Raw genomic sequence first — 6,870 nt, 5'->3', positions numbered from 1 at the left:
CTCCATCAGGAGAGGGGTGGTCAGCAGGGATAGGGAGGTGATTGTCCCTCTCTACTCTGCTCTTGTGAGGCCCCATCTGGAGTACTGTGTCCAGGTGTGGAGCCCTCAGTACAAAAAAGACATGGAGATTTTGGAAAGGGTCCAGAGGAGGGCCACAAAGATGATCAGGGGGCTGGAGCACCTCCCCTATGAGGACAGGCAGAGGGAGTTGGGTTTGTTCAGCCTGGAGAAGAGAAGGTTGCGGGGTGACCTCATTGCAGCCTTTCAGTACCTGAAGGGAACTTACTCCCAGGAGGGGAGCAAACTCTTCGAAAGGGCTGATAATAGCAGGACTAGGGGAAATGGTTTTAAGTTGAAGGAGGGAAGATTTAGATTGGATGTTAGGGGAAAGTTCTTTACTAGAAGGGTGGTTAGGCCCTGGAACAGGCTGCCCAGGGAGGTTGTGGATGCCCCGTCCTTGGAGATGTTCAAGACCAGGTTGGACGGGGCCCTGGGCAACCTGATCTAGTAAATGTGTATGTTTGGTGGCCCTGCCAGGCAGGGGGGCTGGAACTACATGATCCTTGAGGTCCCTTCCAACCTGGGTAATTCTGTGAATCTGTGATTCTGTGATTCTGTGACCTCAAGGATCATCAGGTTCTAAGCTGCCAGCCACTATATCAGGCACCAGCTCAGGCTGCTCAGAGCCCCATCCAACATAGCCTTGACCACCCCCATGGATGGGGCACCCAGAACCTCTCTGGGCAGCCTGTGCCATTGCCTCACCATCCTAATTTCAGTAATCCAATTTAGAAGTGATGGACCACTTAAGGAAAAGTTAGCATTAGGTCACAAATGCACTTACGGCCTGTTTCCAAAGACAAACAGTGGCATTTTGGGAGAAGGATTAACATGATTTAGATTAGGGTTCACATTGGCTCTGGGAATTACCTGTCAGGTAGAAGTAAAAGAGCTGATATCTTTCTTACTTAAGTTCAGATATATTAGTTGTGTTGTGAAACTGTACTTAGGTTTTGATGCTTTCTTTCTTCCCTTCCCTTCCCTTCCCTTCCCTTCCCTTCCCTTCCCTTCCCTTCCCTTCCCTTCCCTTCCCTTCCCTTCCCTTCCCTTCCCTTCCCTTCCCTTCCCTTCCCTTCCCTTCCCTTCCCTTCCCTTCCCTTCCCTTCCCTTCCCTTCCCTTCCCTTCCCTTCCCTTCCCTTCCCTTCCCTTCCCTTCCCTTCCTTCCTTTTTTCTGAAAACCAAATACATTTTAAAATACATTATCTAAACAACATTTAATTAAGTAGCCAGGTTTTCATCTGGTTTAACATCCTGCAAAATCCCCACCTGCCATGTGCTCCAGGCTCAGAACGCTACGCTGCAGCACAGGCAGTGGAAGAGAGGAAGAAGCGGAGGATGTTTAACATTCAGGATTTGTCCGCAGCCGATAATTTATTGGAACTCATCTGTAACAAGGCCTGGCACTGATTTATAAGTTGATTTGAAAAATAAATAAAAGTGATAGAAACCTGCATTCGGTTTTAATGATAGACTGTTGCAGCGTGAAAAGTAAGGATATGAAACATTGCAAGGAAATTAGATATTATGCCCTGAAGACAACTGCAGCTACCAGCCCATTAATTGTTAGATATTTATTATTAAAAATTTCTTTTCATGAGTGACTGCAGAATATTTGTGCTCTTAAAGTTGTTGAGTTCTGACATGAATGGAGTACATGAAGCTCATTTTTCCTTCCCTCTGTGTCTGTGTACGCGCTAGAGTTTGTGGAGCTGACAAGGTAGCTGACCCCTAAATGTGATGAATCTTTGAGTACAAACACAAACACTCAAGTGCTGCCTCTGAATTGATACAGAATAGGATAATGAATGCTGGGAAGTTTGTTTTTTGCTCTGAATCTCAATAGTGAGGGGTTCCAGGGTGCCCTGAAACACGTCTGTCTGGAGAGTATGGAGGGCCTCTCTTCGTTTATAGTGAAAGGCACAGCATCTCCAGGGGGCTCTGGCCGTCTGCATCAGCAGCCTTCCATGGACTGGGTGCGCCCAGAGAACTGCTGATTGCCCACTAGGTGCTGAAGAAAGGAGACAGGTAACTGGGAAAAACCAACCACGCGCATCTGCCAGAACAAACAGAAGGTAAGTAAAGGACCATTTGTAAAACACTACAATGGTGTTGGCAAACGGAAGCATTATACCAGGTCTTAAAAATACAGAGGACCTTTGATTAAATAAACTCTAAACCAACTTTAGTTCATGGAAAGGCAAGAACTGACATGCCCTCCCATTTCTTCTCCCTCAGTTTACACAATAACCAGCATTCATATAATTGGTATTATATGAAGCAGTGCCTGAGAGGGAGTGGACATAAAATACAGAAAGAGGAATGGTCCCTACCTCAATTGCCCTGTGATCTACCTTTCTCTCATTTTGCTATGAAATATGAAGAGCAGTTAGAGTAATTAAATGCAATAGTAATGTGGCTACGGGTTTTAAATGCTTGCTGCTTGGATTGTCTGAGGCTAACATTACCTTCACGGGCTTGTACAGCTTTCCGATCATAAGATGGAACTCTACTACATGAAAAACAGTGTATGCATCCTTGTTCCTCTTTCTCTTCCAATGTATATAAGGCAGTTTATCCCCATTTCTCCACTAATTTCACTCGGAAAACCACCTCTCTAAAGTCATGTGCAGTACATAAATGTGGTTGTCAGAAACTGAGCGGGGATGTGGTCAGCCCACAGGAAAAGGTAACTGGAACTCCATCTGCTCTTATAATGTAAACATTTATTTCTCCATAATGAAATACACCCTGGAGCCTACATATTAGTGTTGTTTCCTCACAGGTGTTTCTAACAAAGGTAGAATCCAGAGGCCACGTGCTTCCTATACAGAACATAGGTTTAGAAGGGAGGTACGTTCCATGGAATGCAAAAGGAGACAGGCAGCTATTAAAGAAGATTCACAGTTATAGGCAAATGCATTAATGGTGGGGTTAGCTCTTGAAATGAGAATTTATAACATGCCTTAACCTAATCCCTCATTAAGATAATTTATTCTCCCCCTCAAGGTCTCACATCACAGCTAGTATTAGGCAAATAATTAGTAACAAACAATTCATTTGATCAATTTCAACTCTTCTTTTCTAATGAACTGTCAGCCAACACAGTGCAATTGTCTCAAATATATTTATTATTACACATTATTTGCCAATTTTTCTGATGAATTTGTTGCCTGTTGTTTATCCAGGAGGAGCTGAGTGGTAGCTAGTCAGGGCATTCGGAGAGGATGCAGAAGTCACAGGGCATGACTGTACTCTCTGTCTGGGAAATGGGATGTTCAGATGGATTTTATTTTGTGACTTCTCAGGCTTTATAGAATTGAACTTTGTTTCCTCTAAATAAAGTTGAGTGCCCGCGCGTTTTAATTCGTAACTCACACGAAGCAGTTCTTTGTTTTTGCAGTCATGTTGCATAAGAGACTTGCAGCTCAAGCGAGGAAAAAGAAATATCTACTTTGCTGCTGTGAGATAACTTCCTGGCACAAAAAAGGTTGCAAGCCCTTGTGCTAATTAAAGTACCCTTAGGAAGTACTGCATTGGAAGCATTCCTTGATGAATCTCCAGCAAATGTCCAACTTGCTGAAGGACTGACTAAGCTCTTTGCCCAGCTGCCCTTTTGCCTGTTGTTGAGAAACCTGTGGGAGCCTACTTAGCAAACGTGGCACCTAGAGAACTGAAAGGCTTTGAAATGAATTGGGGTCTCTGACACGGCTGTATCTGGGCCACCACAGCAGCCCTGGAAGGTATTTTCAAACTACATTTTCATGGGATATCAGCCAGAATGAGAGCAGTTATCACGCTAATGAAATTCTTACACCTCTGTCAGCTGGTGGGAATAGAGCTAATGCACTGCCACTTCCTGTAACGGCAGCATAAGGCCACCGCCTGAACACGCAGCCCTAAGACAAAGGAAGGGAAATACAGTGTATAATAAGTAGCCCCAGTATAAAGGCACCTGATTGGGTTTTAGCAGGAGTTCACCCCACGTGGAGTTCTTGTGTCAGCTTTACCTGCAAAATGGGGGAGAAATGTTTCTTCACTCCACAGGGGAAGTGGCACAACAATACTGTTAAGGCTGGTGACAGTTAAAGCTTCCCTGTAATATTTAGATAAGGACATTATCAAAACATAAGGACATTATCAAAACCTTAACTCAACTTTAATTTAACTCAAGAATTTCCTTAGTATAAGCTATCATAGATTAGTTACATGAATGCCAATTAAGAAATTCAAGTGAAGTTCTAGTATATGGTGATATGTTATTTTGCACAAAGGAACCATTAAAAAAATAAAAGGACAACATGTTCACGTCAGCCCCAACTCCAAAAGCATGTAGAGTTAGAGCAAAAAAACCCACAAAAACAAGTTAGTATTTTGACAGTTTTTCCTCTTTACTTGCATTTGACGTACTATTTTGGAGGACTTTTAGAGTAGGCAAGTGTGAGTTAAACACGAGCCAGTATTAAGTATTATATTTGGATTTAGAGGTTGGGAGGGACCTCAGAGATCACCGGGTTCCAACTCCACTGCCATGGACAGGGTTGTAAACTGCACCAGCTCAGCTGCCCAGAGTCCCATCCAACCTGGCCTTAAACACCTCCAGGGATGGGGCACCCACAGCATCTCTGGGTAGCTGAATTTCCTCCTAACACCTAAGCTAAATCTCCCCTCATTTAGTTTAAAACCGTTCCCCTTGTCCTATGCCTATCTGTGTACCAAGTTGTTTTCCCCACTGTTTGTAATCTCCTTTTAATACTGGAAGGACACAGTGAGGTCTTCCTGGAGCTTTTTCTTCTCCAGGCTGAACAAGACCAACTTTCTCAGTATGTCTTCTTTGGAGAGGTGCTCTAGTCCTTTGATCATCTTAGTAACCCCCCTCTGGACCCTCTCCAAGAGCTCCATGTCTTTCTTGTGCTGAGGGCCCAGGCCTGGATGCAGTACTCCAGATGGGGCCTCACAAGGGCAGAGCAGAGGGGGCAATCTCCTCCCTCTATTTTATTTATACTTATCATGCTATCATTAACTATAAATGTAGCATCTCATCTTAGATCAAAGGTGTTTCTTTTTTCTTTTCTCCCTGTTTCTGTTAGGCACAAACTGGTCATATTCTTCAGGTTTTGTTTTCCTGAAGAAATCTTGTCCATTTCTACCACCAGCTCATAGAATTTGAACATGTTTACTGAAACTCAGTCATGAGGAGGAAAAATGTGATCTTTCCCAGCACTGCCCATCCTTACTTTTCATTAATTTCTACACACTTCTCTTCACGTTTTCTTTTAAATCGATTATTAGTTATAGAATCAAATCCCGTGCATTTTAGACACGAGCTGATAGCAGCCCTCTGTCCTTGGTTTAGAAGAGAAATGTCTCTTCTCGTACATACGTTTTCTTTGGGAATGATGCCTTCTCTTGTCTTCTATTCTTTAATATGTTTTATTGGCACAACAGAAGCACTGACTTATCTATTTCAAAACAAAAACTGAAACTGATGAGATTCTGGTATTCAGAGATTTCTGTTCTCCTCTCAAAAGTAAGCTGCACTTACAGTCTTTTTGCAGTGAAACAGCAATAGATCTGCAGTTCATGTAGCTCACAACAGTCAACAGGCTTTAAGGTATGTTTTGCAATGCATTACATCTAAGAGAATTCGGACAAAGTTGTAGTTATCGCACATATTGCAAACTAACATAACAAAAACCTGCAGCACTGTCAGCTCTAAAAAATCACTTGGTTTGCTTTTGGATACCAGCACTCCAGAGGCAAAGAGACTAAATTAGGTTAGAGTCATAAGTGTCAGTTATTCCACGCAGCCAAAATAAATCAACACTTGCCTACACACACTCATTGAAGATGCAGCTCACACATTAACCGAGATGATATTACACCTGTTAGAAAAAGGTGTTGCTTTTATTTATCACAAGAAGAATAAAACAAGTATAAATCCATGCTTAGTATTAGCTTGTTTAGGAGAGAGAGGACAATGTTATTCATCTCAGCAGAGTGCAGCTCACCAGCGACTGCCACCAATGCTTTGAGAGCTGGACATTAACTCTACAAACAAAAGCACTTTATATCTTTTGTTGCAAAGAGTTCAGAGTATTCAGTCAAGTACAGCTGTGTCTCTTTTTCTCAGTCCCACATTCAGCCTCTTACAAAAATAAATCTGTGAGGGAAATCTGCGGATGTGAAAGTGATTGTAGGACAGGGAAGAATGTGATCATGTAGGGTCAGGTTATCCTCAGGAACAACCTATGTGCTGGTATGTACTCAACCACTCAACTTTCTTAGCAAGTAAGAGTGTGTACACAAGTGGTTTCAATTGAATTTACTGTGTGGCAACTTTCTGAGCCTTCGTGTCACAGAAAATCATGGAGGCAAACTTATGTGTCTGGCATCCATGTGAAGGAGCAAAGTACATTAGGGGATCCAGTAATTCAAGACTGTCTTGAATAAACAGTCATATACCGTATCTCAAAATGATAATGTAAAGATAAGCCTGTGAAAAAAAAAAAGTGGCTAAGTTGTGGTGCTTAATTATAGAGAAATTTCTTGTAGAGTAGCAACCATGATAGCAGGCTTTAAAGTGGTGTTCTCCAGTTGGAATAAAGAGAAAAAAAAGGGGCGTGAACAGAGGCACAAATACAGAGATAACACTGTGAACAACCTGGTGCAGTTTACTCTTTGGGCAAAAAGAAACAATATTCTTCAGAAGGAGCAGTTTCTGGAAGCTCCCATCTTCTTCTGTAGCTGCCTTGGCATCTGCAAGCAGAAAAACTAAGCTTTCATTGTGAGAAATAACAGAGGTAATGGAT

Source organism: Coturnix japonica, chromosome 2 (genome assembly GCF_054131305.1).
Source record: "Coturnix japonica strain WE chromosome 2, WE-NBRP24, whole genome shotgun sequence".
Lineage (NCBI taxonomy): Eukaryota > Metazoa > Chordata > Aves > Galliformes > Phasianidae > Coturnix > Coturnix japonica.
Note: the sequence above shows the minus strand (reverse complement) of the source record.